The sequence below is a fragment of the Panthera uncia genome (genome assembly GCF_023721935.1).
Source record: "Panthera uncia isolate 11264 chromosome C1 unlocalized genomic scaffold, Puncia_PCG_1.0 HiC_scaffold_3, whole genome shotgun sequence".
In the NCBI taxonomy this organism is placed as follows: Eukaryota; Metazoa; Chordata; class Mammalia; order Carnivora; family Felidae; genus Panthera; species Panthera uncia.
The window spans coordinates 95,621,351-95,649,342 of NW_026057584.1; the positions used below are offsets into that span (position 1 = coordinate 95,621,351).

Here is a 27,992-nt window from a genome sequence, read left to right on the forward strand (position 1 = left end):
AAAGAAAGAAAGAAAGAAAGAAAGAAAGAAAGAAAGAAAGAAAGAAAGAAAGAGTGCGTGCAGGGGAGGGGCAGAGAGAGAGAGGGAGAAACAGAATCTGAAGCAGGCTGAAGGCTCTGAGCTGTCAGCAGAGAGCCCAAAGCAGGGCGTAAACTCATGAACCATGAGATCATGACCTGAGCCAAAGTCAGACACTTAACTGAGCCACCCAGGTACCCTTCATTTTAAGAAATTATGAAAAGGACAAGATAAACCAAAGGAAAATAGAAAGTGGAAATTACCTAATAGTAAAAGCTGAAATTAATAAATAGAAAATTTATATGTGTGTTAATATGTATATTTCCAAAAGATATTTTTAAATTACCAATAAAATGTTAATCTTCTCATTTAACCAAAAAGAAATAAAAGAAAAGAGGAGAACTGAACTATATTAGAATGAGAAAAAACATAGTCACAGAAGATACAAGAGAGAAAAAAATATAAAAGTTTATAATAAATACACATCCAGTCTATAGCAACACATTTGAAGTCACTATTGCCTAAAAAAATATAGACCAAAAAAAACAAAAAATGAAGTGTACAGCAGAAGACCCTGGAAAGGTGATTAAAGACTAACCATTCACAAAGTTCCCAGGAACGGATAGGCTTATAGCTGAGCCTTGCCTGACCTTTAAACAAGCATGTAATACCAATAGTATCTGAATCATTTCAGATTATATGAAAGATGAAACCATCATAACTATAACACAAAACCAGGGAAAGATAGTACATATATGAAAACTGTAGATAAACAGCCTTCATGAATTTAGATGCACATACTCTAAAGAAAATATTGGCAATCAGAATCAAGAAATATCTTTAACAATACACTATGACCAAATGAGGTAGTTCCCGAAATGCCCGGGTGCTTCGATATCAGGAAGTATGTCAATATAATGCATTATAACAACTTGAACAAATTAAAATAGAAAAGCCATAGGACCAAGATAAAAGATACTGGAAGTATACTTGAAAAGCTCAGTACCCATTCCCACTAAAATTTCTAAGAAAGATGGAGAAGATGGAAACAAATTACATGTAATAGAAAATATGTAGCAATTCTTTGGCAAACAAATAATGTCAATTAAAATCTGAAAATAAACAATAGTGCTTGATATCACCATTATTGGCCTACATTGTATTGGAGTTTCCAGTAAATGCGGTAAGACACAAAAATGAAATGGCAGGTATAAATTTTGGAAAAGGAGAACTTAACAACTATTTCTTTTACTCATTTTAAAATACATACTTGGAAATCATCTCTAATTTCTTGTAAAGTAGTAAAAATGGTAACCTTGTTCATTTGAAGGCAAAATAAAACAAAAATTAGTAGCTTCTGCCTATTCTTGTAATAAACACCTAGGAATGGAAACAGAAAGTCAACTCCTCTTGTAGTCAGGGCTCAAACTGTAAGGCATTTTGGAAGACATTTTAAAAGAAATACACTGAGGAAAAAAAAAAAAAAAGAAAGGTAGTGGACCCCATGATAGAAGTCACACACCAAAATATTAGAATTAGATTAAACTATTTTAACATGGTTTTGGAAGAATAGATGCTTAGGAAGAAAAAAAAAATTAAGAAAAGTGTGAAAAAAGAAGAAATGTCAGGGGGACCTGTGTCCTTAGATAAGAACATACAGTAAATGTACTCTATTTAAAATCAACATGGTCTTGGGGTGCCTGAGTGGCCCAGCCAGTCAGTTAAGAATCTGGCTCTTGATTTTGGCTCAGGTCATGATCTCCTGGTTTGTGAGTTTGAGCCCCAGGTTGGTCTGTGTGCTGGCAGTGCAGAACCTGCTTAGGATTCAGTCTGCCCTGCTCTCTGCCCCTCCCCCACTAACTCTCTCTCAAAATAAATAAATAAACATTAAAAATAATCAATATGGTCTTGGCATAGGGATAGACAAACAGACCAGGGGAATGGAATACAAGATTCAGAAATAGATCTCAATATATTTGAAAATATAACATGCAATAAAATCAGAATTTTAATTCTGCAGAAAATGAGTGGATTATTTGAAAGATGGTGGTTATACTACTAGCCAACTATCTGTAAAAAAATAGGTATAGAGAAAATAGGTCTACTTGGTTATCATATTCCCTATAAACAAACTCTAGATAGAGTACAGATGTCAATGTAATGGAAATGATAGATATTACAAACTAATACAGGATCCCACATGTGTAATCAAATGAAGACCCCGAAGCTACAAAAGTGAATATATTTGATTCTATAAATAATAAAAACTTTGTGTACTTAAAAAAATACCACTAACACAGTTAGTAGACAGATGGATTCAGAGGAAAAAATATTTGTGACACATAAGACAAATATCTGTAATATACAAAAAGCTCTTACAAATTGACAAATGGAACATACGATACACTAGATAATGGAGCAAATATATGAGAGAGTAGTTTATAGAAGTGCAAACCCACATGGTCAACAAACGTTTCAAAAGATACTGAAATTTACTAGAATTCACGGTAATTAACATTTAGGCAGAAATTAGATATATTTTAATCCAATTATAGCAATAATTAGGAGAGAAATAATACTAATTTACTGTAATGAATATCATGGAGAGGGTACTGTCGTGTTTATGATATGTTACAGTTTTGCAAAGCCAGCCATCAGTGTGTATTAAAATTAGGGGCACCTGGGTGGCTCATTGGGTTAAGCATCCGACTCTTGATTTTGGCTCAGGTCATGATCCCAGGGTTGTGAGATCGAGCCCTGCATTGGGCTCCACACTGATAGCATAGCCTGCATAAGATTCTCTCACTCTCTCCCTCAGCCCCTCTCCCCTATTTGTGTTCTCTCTCTCTCTAATAAAAATAAAAATATTTAAAATTAAAAATACATACTTCTTTTTCAGCCAGGATTTCTACTCCCAGGTCTCTTTTGCTGTAGAAATAAGAAATTAGCCCATGACACTAAAACAGTACAGAAGGGGAAACAAAAGTAGATCAAAGACCTCTATAAGCCGTTAGAAAAGTAAAGCAAGTCAAGTAATAGCAGCAGAATTAATGAAGTGGAAGAAGTTGCAGCCTAAGTATTGTCACTGGGCAAGTAACTCTCCCTGCAGAACTCTTTCAGGGTACCTTTGGTAGACCCTCAGGCGCTAGAGAGAGGAGGGTTGTGTCTGTGGCTAGACCTCCAGATTCACTTCACTCATCACCACTCACACCCATGCACAGAGCAGTAAAGGGTTGATCCTGTGAAGAAACTGAGCAGGGAGCATTCTGTGCTAAGGATACTAGGGCTGCAAAGGAGTTAAGTGAAAGTCTGCATGCTGCACTATAGAGTCCCATCCATACCTGCCCTTCTTCTGTCCAGCTGCCAGAACATCAACATGCAGATATATAACACCCTGCTTCCAGGCCGGGAAAGGGCTTGGAGGATTCATTTCAGAAATGATGAACAGCTTCCAATTCCTGACATTTGGGGCTCTCCCCAGTGGGAAGGTCAGTTCATCATCCTCATTGAGCCCAGCCACAGACAAGCCCCGCCCATGAGCAGAGGCTTCTAATCAGCTGTTAGAAATACTTTCTCCTATGTTTATGGGCAATCAAGAATGACCAGCCATTTCAGGATAAATTCAAAAATAAAAGACACCAAAACAAATGGGAAAGAGAGACCCAGACGTAACAGAAATATGAGAGAAAATACTAAATCCATCGGTAAAGAAATTACTACCCTGAAAAGAGATGAGAGAAATTTAAGAATTCTTCGATATTAAACTGTGGTAACCAAAATAAAAGATTCAATGGAAAGGTTGTAGTGTTAAATATAGGTAATCTTCCAGAAAGTTGAGAAAAGAGATGAAATATTAGAATCCCCAAAATAAGGAAATTAAAGGAACAATGCAGGAGTAAGGAATAGGAATAGCAGAAAGAGACGACAGAAAATAGAAGGCAATTATGAAATGAATAAGGTAATTTCCAAGCAGGAAAAAGCACAAGCATTAAAACTGAAAAGTCCAATGAGTACCTAACGCAGGGATTGAAGAAACACCAACGTGAAATGTATCATGAAATTTTAGAACACTTGGGGAAAAAAGAAGCTCCTTAAAGGCAAGAGTCATCAAGGGGTTAAGAGGGCAATTATAGGTCACAAAATAGGAACTACAAACAGAATGGCATCAGATTTCTCAGTAGCATCACTGTTGGGCTGACAGTGAAATGATGTGTTCAACCTGCTATAACCAACCAAACATTAATCAAGCATGAGGGTAGACTAAAGATACTTTCCAGCTTACGGGGACTCAGACTAAAACTAGCAGGTGTCCTGTTTCTTAGAGCTACCATAGAGTAGTAAGTGGGAAAACGTGATATTCTCCTAATGGAGGATTTGACACAGAAAATCAACAGAGAAGACTGAAAATGATGGTGAAGGGTAGACCCACAAATAAAATGAAATGTTGTGCAGCAGGCTCTGAAACCAGTTCACCCCAGGGCTCTGGGAAGGGGCTCTAGGGAAAAAAAACAAAAACAAAAACAAAAAAATCAGGAACTTTAAGAAAAAGGAAACTTTATATCTGAGCATATGGAAAATATTGAGGGTCATTTGGAGATTTATAAAATACAGGTTTTCAGAACAAAACAGGATTTTTTTAAAGCTACTTCTAAGAAAATAAGGGATTGTTTCTTAAAAGCGTCACTATTTTGAAATAGTATTATGAAATAGCCTATTACAAATAGTGCAGTTTGGTTAACTGTGCAATCAATGGCCCTGATAATATAATTGTTATGGATTTAAATAGCAATTGCAGGGGCACCTGGGTGGCTCAGTCGGTTGAGCATCTGACTCTTGATTTCAGCTCAGGTCATGATCTCTCAGTTTGTGGGTTCAAGCCCCACATCAGGCTCTGTGCTGACAGCATGGAGCCTGCTTGGAATTCTCTCTCTCCCTCTCTCTCAGTCCCTCCCACTGTGTCTCTCAAAATAATAAATATTTAAAAAATAAATAGCAATTGCAGATTACTGTGTTGGAAGGATAAGAAGGGGCAGGAGGAGAGGGTGTGTAACAGGAGATGTTAGTCTTTATTTACTATAATGCAAAGTCAGTAGATGATGTCTAAAGTTGATAAATCAAGAAATAACTGTAACACATGTTAGCAAAGCATTTTTGAGAGGCAGTACCTCTTTTTAACAGATACTGCCTTAATTTGAATCCTAGTTCTGCAACTTCCTTGCTATGTGACCTTAAGAGAGTTCCTTAATGATTCAGAACTGTGATTTTCCCACCAGTAATAAAAGATAATGAGAATTAAATGACATATGTATATTTTTATTACTTTTAGAAAAATTATTTCTTATAACTGGAAGTTTGTACTTTCTGATCTCTACCCATTTCTCCCACCATCCACCCCTCACTTTTGACAATTGCCAATCTATTTTTTGTTTCTATGAGTTTGTAGCTTTTTGCTTTTTGGGCGTTTTGGGTGTTTTGTTTTTTTTTTTTTTGGTTTTTTGTTTGTTTTGTTTTTTAGCTTCCACACATGAGTGGTATCATTCACTATTTGTCTTTCTCTGTTTAATTTCATTTAGGATAATGTCCTCAAGGTCTATCAAGTTGTTGCAAATGGCAGGATTTCCTTCTCTTTTATGGTTGAATAATTCTCTATTGTGTGTGTGTGTGTGTGTGTGTGTGTGTGTGTATTTTCTTTATCCATTCATCCATCAATGGACACTTTTGAACATTGTTTCTAGGTCTTGGCTCTTGTGAATAATGTTGGAGTGAATGTGGAAGTATAGAGGTCTATTAAAAACAATGATTGCGTTTCCTTTGAACATATATACTCTAAAGTGGAACTCCTGGATCACATGGTAGTTCAATTTAAAAAAAAAAATTTTTTTGAGGAACCTCCATACTGTTTTCCATAGTGGCTGCATTTATTTACTCTTCCTCCAATGGAGCACAAGCATTACCTTTTCTTTATATTCTCACCAGCACCTGTTAATTCTTGTCTTTTTGATACTAGCCATGCTAGCAGGCGTGAGGTGACTTTTCTTTATGGTTTTCTTTTGCTTTTCCCCGATGATTAGTGATGTTGAGCACTTTTCATGTACCTGTTGGCCAGCTGTACATATTTGGAAAAAATGTCTGTTCGGATTCTCTGCCAGTTTTTTAATCAGATTATTTCTTTGCTGGTGATGTATGGGTTCTCTATGTATTTTGGATATTGACCCCTTATCAGATATATGGTTTGCAAATATGATCTCCCTTTCAGTAGGTTGGCTTTTCATTTTTTTGATGGTTTCCTTTGCTGTGTGTATATTTTTAGAATAGTATCTGATATGCAGTAAGCACTTTATTAGCCATAACTATGATGATTATTCCAAAAGCTGAAGCCAAATACCAGGGAAACCAGTAGTAGATTATAGGCCCAAGAGGTAAAGAAGGGTGGGATAAGAGACTTTTAATTTTTTGTTTTAATTATAAACCATTTAGTAATATTGGAATTTTAAACTTTTATGTATTTTATGTGGATAAAATAAAATTAATTGACATGAAATTAACTGGCAGTTAAAGATTAAAAGGAAAACAATGAGAATAGGGCTATGATGAGTATAATAACTATTTCAGTGAAAATTGGAACAAAGAAAAATTAATCAATCCAGGAAAGACAGGGAAGTGAAAAAAATCAACAGACATCCCCAACAAAGAGAAATTTGAACAAGCCTGTTGTAGGAAAAAAAGAGTAAAAATGCAAATAAGTGACATTAGGAATTAGAAAATGGTGTGAACTACAGATAAGGAGAGCTTTATACCAGTAAAACTGAATGCATAATGTTCTATAGAAGATAAAAGAAGAAAATCATCTCAAGAGAAGGTAGGAAACCTTCGCCGCCCAATGACCCAGAAAGAAGCTGGAACAGCAAAGATCCTTCCCTCAACAAAGCAGCAACACCTTCACAAGAGTGTACTACCTGATCTTTTTGACACAGATGATTTTTATCGTTACTTAAACCATTTCAGCTGGGAAGTTTTCTCTCCCATTCTAGAAGGGTAGGCTGACTCAGATAGTGACATTGGGCAACAAGAGCCCACATGAACACGGAGTCTAAGCCTCTACTCATGAAACACATATGGAAAAAAAAAACACAATAATCTTAAATGTTGATCCATAACATCCTACGGAGACTTGCCTTTTATTCCAAGTCAGTTGTTCCCTATGAAGCTGTTCCTGCGAACAACAAAACTGGCACAAAACAAGGTGGGCATGATTTCACTGCCAACCACAAGGACCACTTCGAGGACTCCCCCAGTGTTCTCAGCTCTGTGGTCTGGGAGGTAAAAGGAATGCATCCTTCTCTCATCTATGTTTGGTGGACTGAAGTCCACAGCGAAGTTTGAACTGTGTTAAGAAGCAGGACGTATAACAGTCTTTATCTGGCTTTCAGTTCTAGATTGCTGTTATTACCAGCAAGGTTCTTTCTCTACTTCTCCCCATGCTCACGTTCCTCAAGTGGCTCTTACAATAATGGCAGTTACATTCTTAGAAAGGCATATTTATAGCTTCATGGATACATAGGTAAAATATGTGCATTTCTACATCCATGGGGGAGGGGAATGAAGAGTTAACCAGCCCTCTTCCCCCTTAATCAATAGAACTTTATGTCACATGTTCCGAAAGTTATGAAATGAACTAGGAGCAAAACCAAACAAGACAGTTGGATGTTTTTCTCTATCAAACAATCACATTCAATTGAAGTATGTAAAAGCTTGTATGTCATTTTCCCTGTTGTTCATATCAAATTCTGTGGGTCCCTTGTTTTTCAAATACATATATGACCTCTTCTCAAATGTACCATTTTTTTTCTTTCAAATCTAAACACTTGTAAGTAAAAGACCTACCCTCTTCTGTAGATCACTAAGCAATTTTGGGAAAAGGTAAGAAATGGGAGGAAAGGGTATTTTGGCCATACTCAGTGTTAAAGAAAGTCTTATGATTTTGATGCATGAAGGAACTTTCCTCATTTACCCCGGCAATGCAGTCTTTATAAAGATCAACACGTTGTTTGAAAAATCCAGTGATGTATTAAAAGTTACAACAAATTATAACCAAGCAAAGCTAATTCCAGTAGTACAAAGAAACTCTACCTTTAGTAATTTCATTAATGTAATCCTCTAATTAAAAAAATAAAGATGGGCACCTGTGTGGCTCAGTTGGTTAAGCGTCCAACTTCGGCTCAGGTCATGATCTCATAGTCTGTATGTTTAAGCCTCGCATTGGGCTCTTTGCTGACAGCTCAGAGCCTGGAGCCTGTTTTAGATTCTGTGCCTCCCTCTCTCTCTGCCCCTCCCCTGCTCACATTCTGTCTCTCTGTCTCTCTCTCTCAAAAATAAATAAACATTAATTTTTTTTAAATAATAAAAATAAAAAAATTCATATGATCATCTCAATGGTTGCCAGAAATTATATTTCATTATTTAAAGAGAAAAAAAAAGCTAAAAGAGACTTGATAATAATTGTCTATTAGAATCCAAGAGCAAGTATTATTTTCAATATTGAAAGTTGAAACATTTAAATTCAAATCATAAAAAATATAAATAAATTTTTATGTACTGCTATTTAATTTTTACTGGTCAATAAGAAAACTGAAGATATATGTGGCATATGTATTGGAAAGAAAGACACATAGTTGTTATTTCTTTTTTCAATTTTTTTTAATGTTCATTTATTTTTGAGAGAGAGAGAGACAGACAGAGTGGGAGTGGGAGAGGGGCAGAGAGAGAGGGAGACACAGAATCTGAAGCAGCCTCCAGGCTCTGAGTGGTCAGTGCAGAGCCTGACACAAGGCTCGAACCATGAACTGTGAGTCCTGACCTGAGCCAAAGTGGGACATTTAACTGACTGAGCCACCCAGGCACCCCAAGTTGTTATTATTTCTGAAAAACATTATCCATGGAATCCAAGGTATTCCTAGAAAAACTTTACAGAGAGAAAATTCTTTAATGTGTAATATAAAAGTAGAAAAACTTCTACACCATTTCTACATATGGACTAATTAGAAAATTATCACAGGAAATGCATTAATATTAACACAATAAACACAAATAAGAAATAAGCCCATTTAAGAGCTCTATGACATAGGTGAGGCAAACTATAAAATTGTATTGGATAGTAAGAAATATATATTATGGAAGAATGCAGTGTCCATGGATGAGAATACTCAAGAATAGCAATATTAACTCCCCAGATTGATGAAAATTAAATCAGATCCTGTTAGGCTATTTTATGTACTTTGATAAGAACTAGAAACTGACAAAAATTTTAAAAACTGACATCCAGTATTTGGCGCATGAAAAGCAAATATAGTTGAGTATGAATTGGTACCTGTGTGTGTGTGTGTGTGTGTGTGTGTGTGTGTCTGTGTGTCTGTGTGTCTGTGTGTAAGGCTATTTGGTTCCTTATTGCAAAAATGTATGGGAGCCTGGGTGACTCAGACAGTTAAGTGTCTGATTCTTGATTTCAGCTCAGGTCATGACCTCACAGTTTGTGAGTTTAAGTCTTGCATCCGGCTGTGTGCTGACAGTGTGGAACCTGCTTGTGATTCTCTCTCTCTCCCTCTCTCTCTGCCCTTTCCACACACTCTTTCTTTCTCAAAATAAATAAACTTTAAAAAAAATGTAAGTATATATGTTCTCAGTCTCAGAAATGCTTAATCTTGGTTTCTCTGCTGAAGAAATTCTTGCACACATTCATGTATAGATTTATTGTGGTGTTTATTGCAGCCTTGTTCAGAACAATGACTTAGAAACAACCAAAGTAGGATGGTTGGTTCTTCCATGTGCTAGAACCCTGTGAAGTGAGAAAAATGAGTAAGATTTACCTATATCTACTGAACACAAAAATAATTTCAAAATAGTCTATTTCATAAAGAAAAGAAAATGAAAAGTTGGAGAACAATATTCATAGTACTGTCATCAGCTTACATATATATATATATATATATATATATATATATATATATATATATATAAATGTGTGTTAGTATGTGTTTTTAAGATGCAAGTTTTATTATTAGTCAGGTATGCTGAGGCCAGCGCATGAGGAGACCATCACCATTGAAAAGATCCTTTGTTCCAGTTCCAAGAGAATGATATATGCCATTGCTGTGCAGGGGCTGCCCAGGGAAGCACCAGGGTTGATCATGACGAAGGAGTTCAGGGAAAACGTGGGCAAGGACCTTTACTGTGGTTTATGCTGGAAGGAACCGGTGAGGCAGAGTAAACAGATTTAGGACTGACTAGTTTGAATAATTTCAGCAGGCTCTGGGGTGTAGGGGTGCCCTTAGGTGTCTGAAGTTTAACCTGAGGTGATTAGGGCAGGGGTACAGTGTGACAGTGTAATAGAGTAGAAGAGTCCAATAAAGGAGATAGTTGAGGAGTAGGGGTTTTGGATTGGTTAGTTTGCATATGAAAGACAACCCTTCCATGAGTATTTATTACGGTTAGGAAATGGCCAAACCTAGGAGAAATCACCTCTCTAGGGTCGGCAAGCCTCCGCCATGTGAAAGCATCAAAACTACATCAAACAAACAAACAAAAAAGCATAATTAATGCAGCCTGTGTTTGTAAATTCTGGAAGGATGCACACCAAATATAAACCACGGTTACTTCTGGGAAAAAGAACTGATCGGGGGTGGAGAAGAGGGGGAAATTGTTAAAAAGACTTGCACTTTTACTCATATGCTTCTATGTTATTTGAAGTTTTATTATAAGGATATGTATTTCTTATGATAAACATTTTTATATTTATAATAAATATATATTCATATATAATTGTTTTAAATTAAAAGGCCACTAAGTGCCATTGATCCACTTGATATTCTTTTGATAATTACTCTATTTTGTTCTTCTAAACACTGACCAGCTTCCGGATGTCACTGAGCAGATGATAAATATGTACCTTTATCCGCCCCAATGAGAGGAGAGTTGCTTTGTACTATTTTCACTTCTGCTGGAAGCAATATTAAGGATATCCAAGTACTCAGTAGATGGGTAGAGTAAGGTCAACTGTGCTATTATCTCTGTGGTGTGATTTGGGGATGACTCATGTCCCCAAAATATCTTTTTTTGTTGTCAACCACCAGAGCCCACATTGCACCTTGGTCCTTTGTTCCTTGGATTAAAATACTGTTTACTCTCCTGAGTTCCTGGTAACTCAGCAAGGGGGAAAACAGCAAGGGATTATCTGTCCTTAGCACTTAGCGTAATAATCAGAAGTGCCAATGAGCCAATCATCTCCCCACTTCCTTCAAAAAGCAACCAAACAGAACATTGAACAGCAATGACAACAATAAAAACTGGAGTCCCACTTACAAGAACTTTCTGGTATTTTTTTTATTTCTGTGCATGTCACCGAATATAATTTTTGAAACTTGGAAAGGAGCTCAAAAGGGTAACATGAGAATGGATACTTCAGTAAAACCTTGGTGGAGGGTTAAAGGAAGCTGAAAGGAAGTAAACTCAAACCTTGCTTCTGCTTCTGCTTCTGCTTCTGCTTCAGTTAGAAGAAAGGAACAGACTCTAGCCAGCGGAAGAGGAGCAGAAACCTTGAGTCTTATCTGTCATGTCTTTGGACTGTAGTAGGGACCAAGGGATGAAAAGTCGTCCTCACTAGTCATGCAATCTGAAAATCTGGCTGGAACGCCAGAATAGAGAATATAAATACCTCTTATGTCTGTATCAACAGCAACAGAGCAACCCTATGATATGTATGTATACTATTGAAATTGAAGAAAGGAGAGGTGGGTAAAGTTTCTGTAGATGGTTTGTTCTCCCTGTGAGGTTCCTGTCCCAGCAACATTAGCATCATCTGGCAGCAAGTCAGAAATGCAAATTCTCAGGTCACCACAGATCTAAACCAGAAAGCTGGGAACTCCTAGCAGTGTGGGTTTCATCCAGCCCTACAGGTGATTCTGATGCATGCTACGGCTTGAAAAACTCCTACTCTAGATCCGGAATCAGAAAACATTTTTTTTTTTTCTGTAAAGGCTCAGATAGTAACAATCTGAGTTTTTGAAGGCTGTAAGGTATCTGTCTGAACTACTCACTCTGCCATTGTAGACCAAAGCATCCATAGATAATGTATAAATGAATGAACGTGGCTGTGTTCCTTTAAAAATATATTTACAAAAACAGGGATTTAGCCCATAGGTTCGCAAGTCCCTGTTGTAGATAATAGTAACAGCTCCCACTTACTGAGAATTTCCTGTGGGGTAAGTATGATACTTTTTATAAATTCTCTCGTTTATTTTTGCCCCATACTTTATAAGGTAGGCATTCTTGCCCTCACCTTGTAGATAATGAAATGAACTTCAAACTTGCCCAAAGGCATTCAGTTAGCAAGCCTAGAATCCAAACTTTATTTCCCTACAAAGGCTATACTGTGTATGTTAACTGGAAACTAATTGCATTGTACCCATTATTACTCTGACATAAGTAAAGCATAGCTAATACTTTCATCGTTTGGCGAGATGACTTGCTATCATTTTAGTAAATACAAATAAATATTTGTAAGTGCTTTTTTATGGTCACTTCAGCCTTCCATCCCCAGTTTCTTCATAAGACACGAAGTCTCTTAGCTGACAGCTGAGATGGCACTATGCCATCATGAAGACAGACCTGTCATATGGAGCACAGCCCAGACTGGGCCTGCACAGGCCTCAGAGCAGGGCTGTAGAAGGGCGCTGTGTGTGTTGGGCATTAAGACTCCCAGGGAACTTTGGACAGGAGAATGCCGACAGGAAACACCTACTTCTCCATCTTGTTCTGTGCTGAGCCAGCACACTCACCAGGCTGCCAGAGGGGTGGCCTGAGAGGCAATTCCCTTCTGGGACTGAACCAAGTACATGACTGTGCACCGTGAGGGGAGTCATGATAAGAACGACTGTTCACTGAGCACGCCTCAGTGCGCCATCAGGTGCTTTCCCTGGAGGGTATCCGTTCATTACCATAAAATACTATGAGGAAACATATTCCTTTCTTGCAGATAACAGATAAGATCACACAGCTGGTAGATGCTTCAGCTTGGATGTGAACTTGAGTCTGACTTCAAAGCCAATGTCTTAACCAATGTCTTAATTATATAGTAGTGGCCCCGCTGTGAACTAAAAACAGGTACAGGGTCAGCCTTGGGCTTTGTAAAAGCTATGTGGCAGCTGCATCACATCTCAGAAACTCAACTGAAATACATTTAAACCATCTATTTTTAGAGGCCTTTATTCAAAAACAAGAATCAGTAAACAGACTTTATTTAAGATCATGAATCAACAGACTCAGAAAATCCTGTGAAATTTTGTGTGTGATTATAACAGCTTCCCATGCATTCTTCATGGCATAGAACTTAAGGGCACGCACTCTGGAGCCAGATCGTCCAGGTTTTTCCTTCGAGCAAGTTGTTTTATCTTTCCCCACCTCTATTTTCTCCATCTGTAAAATGGAACTAATAAACATAGCCACCTCCCAGGGAAGTTGTGAGGATTGAAATAACACATAAGGACCTGGCCTGACACACAGTAGCTGTGCATTCATTTTGTAACCCAACCAGTGTGACTTTGCTCCTTGGTGAGTCAGAAACTCCAAGTGTGTTTTTGCACAAAGAAAGGAAATCATGTGAGGAATCACTTCCAAAGCTTTGACTCCCCAGAGAGGGTGCATGGATTAGGATGAATATTTACATCAGGAAGTCTTGTCACTGGATTAGAGGCGGCCGTAAGGTCACACGTGTGCCTTAAGGAAACATGCCTATACACACGTTGTATGTTATGCAAATGAGGCTGAGGTGCCTCCTTGGGTGGAGATTGTAGTATTAAAAGAGGTAAAACTAACTGCCAGTCATCCCAGGACTCACTCCACAATCCATCTGCGCAGGCCTGGGTCACTGGGTTAGCTCAAGCAGTCTGGGTGGCCTCGGCCAGTGGGATGCCTTGTCAGGATGGTCACCATCACCCGAGGGGTGGTTTAGGGTCTCATTTGCCTGAGTTAAGAGGCAAACCAGAAAGAAGAGCTTAGGGAAGAATGTAAGATAAAGGTTAATGAGTACAAGCAGGTGGACATTAAAAGTCAGGTCTGGGGTCTAGCTGGTGACAGTTTTAGTTGTTGCATTTGTAACTATTTTTATGACTATACCCCCACACTCTGTCCCCAGCTGAATGACAGACACACTTCATATTTGCCGCCCTCTCTTTGTGCTCTTCGGCTCAAGTATGAAAAGCAGCCCCTTCTGTATCATCACCTCTGGGGATAATTGGAATGACTCTTTGCCCCTAAATATAAGCACTTTCTCTCTCCTGGCCTCTGCTTTTGCCTTGTCCTTTCCCACCACATTGTACGTGCCTACAAAGGGTTTGTTAGACTAATTTGAACTGAAGTCTGCTCTCAGCTACTAGGGAAACCCACTCTCTATTTTATTCCTTGATGTTATTATTAAGTCTTAGCATCTCCATCCGCCTGATATCAGATTCCCCATAAGCCCCACTTCTGGGCCCCACAGAGTCATTATGTGTTCTCCAAGACCAGTAGTTCTGAACAGAGCAGCGGTGCACCTTGTGAAGGAGTTGTTTGGCGCATATCGTTGGTTGGAGCGTATTTAGGAAGCGTTTCAGAGACTGGAGGCAAAGATGCCACACCTAGCCCCGTGCACCTTGCTGCCTCATCCATCCCACCTGATCTTACTGTGGGCTCATGATTATCTGAGCAGAGCATCTCACACTGTTTTACGCAGAAACTCAAAGTATTTTTGGGATGGTTTTAATGTAAGCTGAATTTGGTCAGAATTTTTTAAGGGAAGAATTGAGCTTTGTTTTGTTTATAGTTTCACCAAGAATTGCTCCCCATTTGAGGAAAGCACGCCATTGTTTGTAGCGGTCTTCATTATATTTGAGTCTCCGACACAAGAAACCTGTAAGAGTCTGTGTTTATGGTGTCACAGCTGTGGTCATTCCACGGTGCAGGCATCTGACCACTTCATTACACCCTGTAGGAGAGTAATGCCTGAGCATTTGCATATTGACAAGCGTATTGTTCTATTACAAATTACACATATATTTCCTTTCCTATAAGTTTATATATTATATGTATTTTTTTGAAGTTGGTATGTGTGTGTGTTTCAGGGGTCCCCAATACCACCCCTAAGTTTAACGATCTGCTAAGAGGGCTCACAGGACTCAGTATTTAGTTGTGCTCACAGCTAAGGTTTATTGTAGTGACAGGATACAAAGCAAACTCAGCCGTCAGCAGAGGGGCATAGAGTGAAGTCTGGGGAGACCTGCGCAAGCTTTCAAGGGAACTCTCCTGTTTGAGTCACACAGGATGCATCTGCTTCCCCCAGTGGATTGTGACAGCACATATGAAATACTGTTGACCAGAAAAGCTCATACAGCATCAGTTCCCAGGGTTTTTAATAGGGCAGGTCAGGTAGGCACCCTCTGCCTAGCACACACCCAAATTCTAGACTCCCAGAAGGAAAGCAGGTATTCTGCATGAGCCACATTATTTGTATAAACAATTTAGGCACAGTAAGCTACCGTGATCAGTAAGCACAGTAGGAACCTTCTGTAATTCAGATTCCAGCCCAGGGCCTATGTTATAAGCAAGCCTTTTAAGAAATAGCAGTCAGGCCTGCAATGTTAATTCTTTACTGTATAGTAAGTTATAATAACTGTGAAAATCACTGGCATGCAGCAAATGGGGAATTAAAAAATATTTGTTTACAAGGGGCACTAGGTTTGATAGATTGAAAACCATTGTCTTAAACAAAATAACCCTCCACCCCCACATATCTACATTTAGCATGCCAGAGATATAATTATTGGTTTCATGTGCCCCAAATCAAATTTTAAAGCAGAGGTTAAGATTTTTTAAAATATGCATTGCTTCCATCTACTATCAACAGTCTGTTAATGAAAGGTAGCAAACAGAATATTTCCCTTGTATTAGGAACAAATCTAGAATGGCCAGTTTTTCCCTACCTTTTTACCTGTGAATTCCCTGTTTTATAGTAATATAATAAATGGCAATTTCTCTGTTATTAATACAATTCTATCACTTACGGGGCACCTGGGTGGCTCAGTCGGTTACGGGTCCGACTTCTGCTCAGGTCATGATCTCGCAGTCCGTGAGTTTGAGCCCCGCATCGGGATCTGGGCTGACAGCTCAGAGCCTGGAGCGTGTTTCGGATTCTGTGTCTCCCTCTCTCTCTGACCCTCCCCCGTTCATGCTCTGTCTCTCTCTGTCTCAATAATAAATAAAGGTTAAAAAAAATTAAAAAACAAACAATTCTATCACTACTTCTGTAGTAAATCTGAACTTTAATTTTTCTACTAAATCTGAAAATCTCACTAATTATGAGTTAAAGACACAATTTTAACTTGAGAAGTATCATTCCAGCATCAGGGCCAAGTGCAAGGCATGTAATACAAATGAAAGTATAATTCAGTGTCATCAGGTCACCTCTGATAGCCCCCTGGTTGACACCATACTGTGGATTAAAATAATAGCTCCAGCTGGCCCTTCTTCAATACGATATGCATAAACAACAGGTGTGCTGGTTAATTGTTTTCTCATCATGGTGCATATTTCACACCCCATAACTCCCAAATGAAATACCAAAAGAATACATAAAATTAAATGATTCAAAGATTTAAAGGGTTTATGTTTTTTTATGGAAGAGTGGGAATCCATTGAAATATTTAGAAGGAACTATAGCTATAACCGTTATTATTAATGCCCCTAAAGTTACAATATTTATGTTTGCTTTAAAAATTCACACTTGAAGATCACACACACACACACACACACACACACACACAAAATGAGGCAGGTACACATGCAGGGAAGGTGTACTTGGAGTTTAGAAAAGGAAGAGTTTATCACACACCTTCTTTTAAGGTTTATTTATTTTTGAGAGACCAAGAGAGAATGTGAGCAGGGGAGGGGCAGAGACAGGGTGAGACACAGAATCTGAAGCAGGCTCCAGGCTCTGAGCTGTCAGCACAGAGCCTGACTCGGGGCTCGAACCCATGACAGCTCAGAGTCTGATGTGGGGCTCAAACCGATGAATCACAAGATCATGACCTGAGCCAAAGTCAGAGGTTTAACCTACTGAGTCACCCAGGCGCCCCTCACATACCTTCTTTTAAAGGAGCACTTGAAAGCTCCCATGGAAGTGTAACATTACATGACAATGACCTTCTGTTCTTCCATTGCTGTTTTCAAACTAACCTTTGACCTTTGCAAGTGGGAACTGGAACGTGACTGTCTAGAAGGGACCGAATCAGCATTGACACTTGTAGCCATTGAGTACTCTCCTTGTTGCTCCCCCTACTCTCCACGCATTTCCATCCAGATGAGCCTGAAGTTATGTTAAGTGACTTTTAGCACAGAAGCATGTCGTGGAAGATTCGGTGTTGCTATCTTTTGTGAAACTAAGCATTTTGCTGGCACAAATCCATGTGGCTTACTTCTCTCATCCCATGGTAAGACCAGGGGTAGTAGTTAAAATGAAACATGAGCAACAGTGAAACTTGAAACAGCTAGTCAAGCAATCCACCTCCTTTGTACTAAAGTCTCCTAATGTCCCCTTTCTTCTCCCAAATGACTTGCCTCTGTTACAGTGGCTTGATACTGGTGGCTTTGGAGTCCTTGTGGAAAAGCCCTGTCACTACTGAATGAATTTCTATTGACTTTGCTGAGGCTGTGAAATAGTATATTAAGAGATAAAATCAGATTCTTAATGTAACTGAAGAGGCCATTAATGCTTTAACTCTTAGTCACCTCCCCGCACCCCTAGTTTTTTTTTTGGCTTCCTCTTAAGGGAGTCTCAGCAATGCAGACATGTGAATTGTATCATTAACTAGGCTTGTCATAAACTATGCCATCCGTCATTATCATACATTAAATTTTTGTGGGTGGTCATCCTGGAAGTTCATATTAAATTTGGTGGCTTACCTTGAACACGCTATGTTTCATTAGCTACTCACCTGTGTAGAGACACAGGAGAGAGGGATAATTTGTCTATGTCCCATGGGCAGTACAAGGACAGCTATAACAGTATGAATTAAAGACCACTTAACTGCGCTTGAAGTAGAGAAAGTTGGCCTCAGGATATCATCCCACTGAAATCAGTATTGCTTCAGAGATCTCTAAGACATTGGCCTACCTGAGACTACTTGCCTCTCAAACTTGTTCCTTCTGGTTGACATTTTAAGTTGACTCATTGAATCAGTCAGGATGGGCTATGGTAAGCTGTAGTAACAAACAACTGCAAAATATATGTGGCTTCAGACACAAAGATTTGTTCTTATGCTAGATTACTTTTGTAGGTCAGCACGGGAGCCAGCCACACATCTTAGACACTCAGGAGACATTACTGATGGAGTAGCCACCATCTCAAACATTGCCAATCACGAGGCTGAGAAGAAGAGAGCTATGGATGGTTTCACATCACTATTAAAAATGCTTTCGTCAGACTAAGTATATGGCCCCACTCAACCATAGAGGCGTTAAGAAACACAAGTAGACATGTCCCGAGAAGGAAAGAGAATTGGACATATTTAGTAAGTAGCATTCATGACCACCACACTCAGCGGACACCTTTCTTCCTTATTTCTTCTACCCCAGATACTAGAAAGACAAATATGCTGTTTCTCAGCTTCCCTTTGTACTAAGAGAGTCCAGGTTGACCTGCTTCTGGCCTATGAGACCTTTGTGGAAATCTGCTGTGGGGATTTATGGCAAGCTTTTGTTTTCCTGCTAAAAGGGGTGAAACACAGCTATAGTGTTCATTTATGCTTACCCCTTCTTCCTATCTGGAAGGTGGAGGCAATGCCAGGAAATATAGCAGCTATCTTAGCATGAGCCTTCACACAAAAGATGGCAGAACAAGACAGGAATGAGAAGAGTTTGACTTCTTGATGATATCAATGAACTACACCACCAGCTCTGGACTGCCTACCTCCAGACATCTTGCTGTGTGAGAAATATAAACGCTACTATAAGCTTATGACATTGTAAGTCAGGCTTTTTGTGTTGTTGTTGTTGTTGTTGTTGTTGTTGTTGTTGACAGCTGAATGCAATCCTGAGAGTCCTTATTTTGAAATTGAAAAGGAAAACTTTCCATTTGGAAGGATGTGTTACCCACAATTACCCCAGTGAAATTAAAATATGGTTGAGAGATTGCTAATACATTCTCCTGTTTTAGACCCTTTGCCACAGGTCTTTTGGGTGTCATTTCATGTGAGCTTGCTTTGTGAGTATAAGCTAGGTTATGATGTACTAACAAATAACCCCCATAATCTCATTGACCACCTAGCTCCGAACTTCTTGCTTTGTAAGAATACAGATGCCTAAGATTTGTTTATGTCTAAGCCCCTTAGAGTCAGTTTTTCTGTTTCTTACAGGTAGGTGCAATCTTGGCTGAGGCTGACACAGTCTTCTTTATTCTTGAATTTAAACAGATGCGCTACCCACAGTCTGTTAATGTTTTCAGGTTTTTTGATGAAGGGCTATCTGTAGAGATGATTCCATATAATGCTTTAAGAATTTCCAGTATATTTCCCATGGTCAGCTCCATCCATCTGAGAAAACAGACAAAAAACTGCTGAAAATGTCTTCTAAAACATTTTTCTTTCTCTTTCCTCTTTCTATATTGAAGAACTCTCTAAAAGAAATCCTTTAATAAAAGTGTAAAGCTTCCATTCTGTGATAAAAAATTAAGTCTTGTTTTCATGTTTTATTGGGGTAGCTGGGACACTTACAGAATAAAATCTGTTAGAAATAAAATGATAAAAAGGAAGAAAAGAGACCATGGTTCTAAAAACTTTATAAAAGCCTTGAAACTATGAGAATATCTCCGTATCCTGAGAATTTACAGAATGTGCTGAAGTCTCTCAAATTCAAAACACTTGAGAACAGAAACTGTAACTTGTTCAACATTAACCTTGACAAATCTGGGTTCTGTCATGTGAATGAATGAACGCCTCCACTCTTGAGATCTCAGGACCTTGAACATCAAAATTGAAGTAGGGTAGCAGAAAATTATCTTTATCTCTTTCTCCCTTCTTCTACCTTCCATGCCATCCCTATTCTCTCTTTAAATTTTTAATAGATTACGTGAATGACTTTGACAAAAAAATCTAATGAGAAAATCTCTTCAAAAGCACTGTCGGCTTCCTTACTTGTCACCACCCGCACTCCCCGGAAGGACAGCACTTTGCTTTATGACCATGTATTGATCTCTAATATCTTTATTGAGCCTTGTCTCTTCCTTGCCTCCTACAGGCAAAGGGTGAGAGTTAGATAATAGTATTAATTTTCCAGACATCTGCACATGTTTTAATGGCCTTTTGAAGTTTGAAAATAGTTTCTCTGTGAACCCACCACAGGGCTAAAATGCCATTAAGGCCTAGATTGCAACGATACATAACAATCATAGCTGTAGAGCTCAGCTTGGCAATGAAAAGAAAGCTCATTTATTTTAGTGGAGATTCAAATTAATGTACGTTCCTTGCCCAACCAGAGCCAGCATTACCAGGTGCTGGAGGTAATCATCAGGACCCAGGATGGCTGAAATCCACCCATTCTTCCTCACACATGTGGGAAGTCAGAGCCACAACAGAAGGTCTCCACATCACACCATCACACACAACGTGAGATGGAGGGTTCGGGAGTAGTGACGTAATTGAGGCTGATAACCATGTTTTAGCCATGGCCCATTTTTTTTTTTTTTTTTAGACCAGAGAAGCCTTTGGTCCCCTTCTCAGAACAATGCTATTACATGCACGAAGACATGGGATTATAAAAGGAAACCGATTATACTGAGGTGCCATTACTAAGGTGTTGAAAAATATGTAAGATGAGCTTCATTCCTAAAGCATGAGATAACAAGCTCAAATGGAAGTTCTAACTTAGTTCTTATGTAATGATTCCAATATATAATATTTAGAGATATTACTACAACTGCAATGTGACATGAAGATGTCTGTGATCTCTTGTAGTGACAGAGTCACCAATTAATACCACTGTAGTTTCATGCCTACATTCATAACTGAAGGAAATGTTAAATTTTAGTTCAAGTTTGGTGAAACTAAAGATGCATTGTTTTTTCCTCCAAGTTCACAATGGCTCTGAATTCTACTCATGGATCTCTGAGCTCTCACATTAAGGAACCCCGAGAGTCTGTATATTTCCTAGGAATTACAGGCCTGTGTAGATACAAGGATGATTATTTATTCTTTCCATGCAATGTTTACTTAATACCCTTGAGTTGTTCTCTCTAGAGTAGGGATGCATCCTTTGATGACAGCCACCCTGTTTTTGTTTTTGTTTTTGTTTTCTTAGCTCTCTTACAAGTGATGACCACTTGTGGGGCTAGAAGCACTTTGGAGGGTTTGTTTCTCCCCCTTTACACAAAACTACCTGGCCAGGTTTGGGAAGCCTACCAGAGACCCTGACATGATCACCTGCTCTACCTAGCTGGCAAAAGTCACCATGTGCATGGCACCTGTTTCATAATTTGACATTGGACAGTCTCAGAGAGGAAAGGACAAATGGTTCTAAGTAGTATTGTATGCATTTACCTTAAGATTATCACTGGTTCCTCCATGGGGCATAGTTTTTACAAAGAGGATGTTCAAGTATAATTATCTGGGAATTTCTTAAAATTTGAGGAAAGTCAGATTTAAAACCAGGAGAATTTTCTATTTCTTGTAACAGACTAGAGGAACTGGTTTGGCTTGTCCCATTACATAGTGACAAAGCAGCATTTGATAGCAGCAGCCTATGTGATAAAATGATTATGGCAACAGTGAGAAAGAATCTAATAAGGAAATTGATCTGCAGATTCCAATTCTGTAAGAGCCAACATCAATCAACATAAATGTCAATAATGAGATCGTACTGAAAACTGCCTAGTTCTTTCAGAGGGTTCTAGGGTCTGGTGACAGATTCAAGAAGTAAATGTGAAAAAAGAATTTAAGAGGTTCACAATTACTCCACTGACCAGCAGCAGGCTACATGGTTCTTTGCTGGCACATGACAGAGTCTGTCTTGGCCCAGGCTAAGATTAATTGGACATTGCTAAAGGATTTTCATATTGAGAGATATGTGATAGTGGTACCACATGGTATAATATAATAATAGCTGTTTTTGTACTTAGCAATTATAGCTACACACTACAGTTTAGGGAGGGGAATAGGAGAAACTTGGTGCTGTGACTTATATGTGTCCTTTGGGAGGCCATGTCTAGATAGTGCAGTGGCAAAGGAAACTGTCTGTTCTCAGAGATTTATCTGGAAAGGTTATATGGGTAGAATTCTGAAGTCATTATTTTCCATTTTATATAACTTCATTGTTTGTCTGCCTAGGGTTTTTACTAAGAACTGCTCCTTGATTCTGTCATGTTAGAGACCATGAGTAGCAACAGGACAAGTATAAGTGAATTTCAGGATTGGGAACATCAGGGAGTGTTATGACAAAGGGGTTGCTAATGAGTAGGACAAGAAATGGGGCTCTTGGGTGGCTCAGTCAGTTCAGCGTCCAACTTCGGCTTGGGTCATAATTTTCCAGTTCACAAGTTCGAGCCCCGCTTTGGGCTCTGTGCTAACAGCTCAGAGCCCTGAGCCTGCTTTCAGATTCTATGTCTCCTTGTCTCTCTGCCCCTCCCCCACTCATGCATGTGCCCTCTCTTTCTCTCTCTTTCAAAAATAAACATTACAAAATAAAGAGTGGGACAGGAAAGTCAGGTGGGTGGGCACAGAAATGAAAATGTGAATATAAGACACAGCTCAGCTTACTTTCACCTGGAGCCATCTTGATGTCTCAGCAAGGGATTTCTCCCATGTTTCCTGTCCAGGCAGGAGCATTTTCCAGGATATGGGCAATCTTCCTGTAGGAACAGGAAAGGAAATAAGTGGAAACAGGAGGGACTTAGAACAAGCCACTCCTACCTAACATTCTGATTATAGAGCAGCTACCTCAGAATTGACAAAACTGATTTTCCAAGAAGTGTTGACCCCACTCTCCCTTGCTCTGTGTATTTTTTTTTCTATCTCAACTGGATACCCTGCTATTGGCATTTTCTGGAGTTTGAGGTCTCGTGTTGCAAATTATCACCTACATGCTACCGAAATGGTGGCTTTTCACTGGAAATGATATCAGGAAGCTGTCTCAGGACTTCTTTTTGGTTTATACTATCAGGCATACTTTTGGCACTGACACTAATTGAGGGTAGATGCAAGAGGGGGTGGGAATCATGCTATTCTGTCTTTGAAAATTATGTTAAGATTCAAGTCTACTCTTACCTCAGCAAGCTTAGCAAAGGGAACATAACCAGATCTTTTTCTGGTCTGGGAGTATCTTTCTGAGTCTAATAATAAATAATCAGAGAAGATAAGAGCCAGGGTGGACTTCTTGGGTGCAAATCTGTACAGTCACACAAGGGCTAGAAGGGCCCTGTGCTTGATGTAATACTGTTCTGTCACCACTGTGAAATTCTTAGTATCTTTTTTTTTTTTTTTTTTACAAATGGTCCCCTGCATTGCACAAATTATGTCACTGGTTATGAAGATAGCTAACATTTGTTGAGCATTTCATGTGTCCAAACCCCTTGATGAATTGAATTCTTATCACAACCTTATAACTCCAGAGTTCCTTCTCTTGAATATCAAATCTTCAATGAGGCCCCTTGAGTTGATGTTGTTACTATTATCCATAAAGGAAACTAAGGCTCAAAGGGTACAGTAACTTGCCTTAAATTACACAAAACCAGGATCTGAACCCAAGCCTGATCATACCTTGGCCACGTGCCAGCCTTGCCTCCCTGGTTATGGATGTGGCAAATGGGGAAGGGAGCTAATGTGTAAACTCAGACCCAGGATTTATCCTGAATGTTTAAAAGCTAGTTTTCTAGTTGTTGATCATCTTTGTCTTAAATATGTCAGCTAAAAAGGTAATAATAAGTAAGTCAGCTAATCAAGGGTTGGGGTTCATTGGATTCCAGTTGATGGAGGTGTCCAGGTGATGCGATGAACATGGCCGCAGTGCGTGGGCCCGGACTCCATCCTAGCCTAGCTCAGTAACTCGCTGGGCTAGGTGACATCTTCCAGGAACCAACCGTTGGCTTTCTGAATAAGTGACTCACATTTTACACGCTGACTGTATTTTTATGTACTCAAGTTGGACAGTGTCTTATTCCATTAGTTTTTGATCAATATAAAAGTATTTATGAAAAGAAATTTACCATCCCACATAAAACAGCTGAACAAAAAAAGTAAAGATTTATATGTAATAAATGTTTTGAAGCCATTTAGAATTATTAACAGGGACATTTGGGGAGAAATCTTTATCATCTGCGACTCACAGTCTTGGGGAAAAAAATTTTGTCTTTAAAACCAGCTGATGATTAGCAAGTGTTCAAAGCAGACCCTTAATTTTATAATAATAATTACTTCTTGGGAATCTGTATCCTGTCATCATTTCTCAAATGAGTATAAGAGCAGTTTCTTTGCTCCATAATGCTCATTTCTTTGTAATAGTTATTTATAGATCCATAACCAATTCCTTTGAAAAGTAAGAACTCACTTTTGGTATTCTGAGGTTGAAAATGCTGTCCATGATCTGAAGTAAAAGGAGAGCTCGAGAAAGGTTACTTTGCATCTTTTAAGAAAGTTTCCATCAAAGCAGTTTATGAAAATTAATAAATCTTGAGGGATTTGAGAAGATGGGATAATTTTAGGATTATTGTAACTGGTGACTGTCTCAGAAGAAAATAGAGAGATTATGTTATTTGTATTTATGCATCGGATATCCATTTAATACTTCACAATTTCCACCCTGGGAGATTAGGAATTTCTCTTTCCACCTTCTTCCTCCGTGCCTGATTCACAAATACATAAACGTTTACTGAACATGCTTGATTAGAACAAAGTGTTGTCTGAAGCAAAAAAAAAAGAAAGAAAGAAAGAAAGAAAGAAAGAAAGAAAGAAAGAAAGAAAAAGAGTAGAAACACTGTTTCATGTCTTGTGGAGAACATGCCTTTTTACTGTATTCTCTGATGCATTCGTAACTCCCTTATCTGTCATACAAATGTTTGTAAAATCATATCCATTTACTTTTCTCTTGGATGTTACTTTTGAGTCTTTAGTCGATTTGCTGGAGGATTTGCTGGAGAAACCAAGGAGCGATTTTGACTTGAAAGTCTGGCATCACTTCTATTTCACATTCTGTTTTCAACAGCCTCTCTTAATATGCCGGGGAAAAAAATCCACAAGATTGAAATTTAAATATAGAATATATTTAGCAAACTAATAGAAAAATAAAAATAAATCCACTTGACTTGATAAATCCTACGTAATAGCCGAAAACTGCCATTTGCCAAGAAATGATTTAGCTTAGTGAAATGTATTTTACAACTAATCCTTTAATGGCTGTTTAACATATTACCTTTCCCACTGTTAATATTGAACAGTATTGTAAGTTAGTAATTTTATGCCCTATATTTCAAATTGCTATTAGAGAGCCACATAAATAACAATTTTCAACCGCTTGTTTGTAACACCATGAGGCATTTCTTACCATGGGGTAAAGTAACAGTGGATTTAAAAAACTGCTGTGGGGATAAAGCCACAGGGAAACTGATGTGGATCTGTGGCAACAAAGCCTATAAAGCAAACTGAAGTAATAAGTCTGAAACCCTGATAATGTACAACTTAGTATTAACTATCAGGGGCAGTGAGACTATGGGCCCTCGTTGAACATTCAGCCAGAAATTGAGTTTACGGAATACATCTTCACAAATATTAAATGAATGGGACTCCAGGAACTTGTCCTATTAGAACAAGGACACTGGCCTATAAAATGCAGATGAGTGCATAGCACAAAAGTCATTTTCATGGGCGTCTGATCTAGTCCTTAACGCTAGCCTCCATGCCAGGAAGTGCCACGAGGGTGAATCCTATAGTTTGTGAAGGCCCCAGCAGTTATCTCCCAAACTCTGAATTTCACTTGTTCTCAGCTTTCTTTTAATAATGTAAGGAGGCACACATCTTATATATAATTCTCCATTTTTTTTTTCGGTTTTGTTTTTTTGTTTTGTTTTGTTATTTGGTTTTTTGTTTTGTTTGTTTCCAAAACACCAACAAGACCTTTCCCCTTCCTTGGAGTTTAATCTTCTAGTGCTAGGCACTAATTCTTTATTTTGATGTCTCCTTGTACTTGCAAGAAGAGAGTAGGGCCCAGGTATGATTTCTTGCCAACAGCCTGGAAAATGAACCCCTTTGGTTCACCAAGGAAATCACCCTGTATCTTCTTGATTAGCGATTAGAGACCTCTGGAGTGCTAGCAGCAATCTGCACAGTTTTAGCACGCAGTGGTGAAATAAGCATCATAGGTTGAACCCCCTGCCTTCCCTGCAACCAAGAAGCACCCCTCAAAGGCACAGAAGCTCTGTGTGTCTCCACCGTGTCTGCATTTCCTTCCAGGGACCCTTCCAGTCCCTTCTTATAGACCTCGCCTTGCTTGTTTACGTAGATAAGAGTAACGGAGGCCACAGCTAAGTTCAGCATTAGGAAAAAATGTGGGCCTGGCAAAGGGATAAAGGGGAAAGCATGTGCCTTGGAGACAGTGATGAGTTCAAGTCTGAGCCCTTACTACTCACTGTATGACTTGCCACAGGTTCCTTACTGCTGAGATGTCTCTCTCATCTTTTTGCCTCCATGGTCTTGCTCAACTGTTTGCAGAAAGATGTCACACTCTTTCATCTCTGGACCTTTGCATACGTTCTGCCCAGAAGGCCTTTTTTTCTCCCCCTCCTTTCTTGGCTCCTTCACCTGAGTCATCATTTCTTGTTCCTACATTCTCTATTTAGCTATTTTTCTCAGGAAAGCCTCCATGGAGCCTCCTGCTGGGATTTACATGGCACATGACAGTGAGGGTGCCCGATGGCTTGTCTTCCTACCTGTGCCTTTGGGGGTGGGGACTGTGTTTGTTCATCATTGTGTCCTAGGTAAGACATCACAGTGGCAAAGAATGTGGTGTCCTAAAAAGGTCATGTGGCAGGATTCTCGCACAGAGTCATGACATGGAAGCTTTTCTTTTCAGGAAGTAACTTTATTTGTGCCAGTACGGCTCAGTTGGGTTGATACCCTAGAAACTTAGCCCTGAATGCCATGTGGCGTAGTTTTTTAATACCTTTTTTACTTCTTTGTCTCCCATATATGGTAACACACAAACATGTGGTCTGATTAAGTGGTCTCATGTTAGAAGGTCGTGAGGGATGTTGTCAGGTATGCGTATAGCCAGATTGCCTTGAGGTTTTTATTTTGTTGTGTTTTTCCTTAGAGAGGGGACCCTATCACAGGCAGGCGTGACATATGAGTCCAGGTTCAAATCCCTGACTGAACAGTACCTCACCTGCTCTTGTTCTTTAAATTTTCTCATTTGAAAAATCAAAGTTATAATAGTTTCTACCTCATGAGGTGAGTATAAGGATTAAATTAGAAAAAAATAATAAGGGCACTAAGCATAGCACCTGGCATGTAGTCTATAAATGTTTGCTGTTTTTCTCGTTAGTTTTATTTTAAGTTAGATCCGAATTTATATACAAAATTGTGTTTTCCAGAAAGAATGTGGAGCTCTAAAGAGGAAATAAAAACATCACCAGTACCAATAAAATTACCGATCATAATAATAATGAAATAATAATAATGAAAGTATGTTTTTTGATAAATGAATTAATGATGTTTGAGTGTAGTAAGGGAAGGTATTACATTATACTTCAAGGTAGTTCTTTTTTTAATCTTACATGGTTTGTCTTGTCATCTAATTAATTTGTATTGCTATTTTTGTAAATTTTATATAACGAACCATCATAAGCCAGTTCCAATTATAGAAATTAAGAGAATGAACCCTGCACTCATACTACCTGGGATACTGTTTATGTG

At 38.7% G+C, this 27,992-nt stretch overlaps 1 protein-coding gene and 1 long non-coding RNA gene across 4 annotated transcripts in view; one reads left to right on the forward strand and one right to left on the reverse strand.

Annotated features, from left to right (window-relative positions):
* Window positions 1–27,992, forward strand: part of NCKAP5 (NCK associated protein 5) — a 776,078-nt gene that overhangs the window by 614,830 nt on the left and 133,256 nt on the right. The window lies entirely within an intron of this gene.
* LOC125911912 (uncharacterized) lies at window positions 19,472–27,036 on the reverse strand. 3 transcript variants are annotated; one of them, XR_007454497.1, is made up of 4 exons: window positions 26,708–27,036; window positions 24,634–25,292; window positions 22,848–22,939; window positions 19,472–19,631 (listed from the first exon to the last, which is right to left on the reverse strand). It is a non-coding gene; the product is annotated as an uncharacterized LOC125911912 (long non-coding RNA). The 3 variants fall into 3 exon arrangements; XR_007454499.1 differs by having other exon boundaries at window positions 24,634–24,669; window positions 26,708–27,028; XR_007454498.1 differs by lacking the exon at window positions 24,634–25,292 and having other exon boundaries at window positions 26,708–27,025.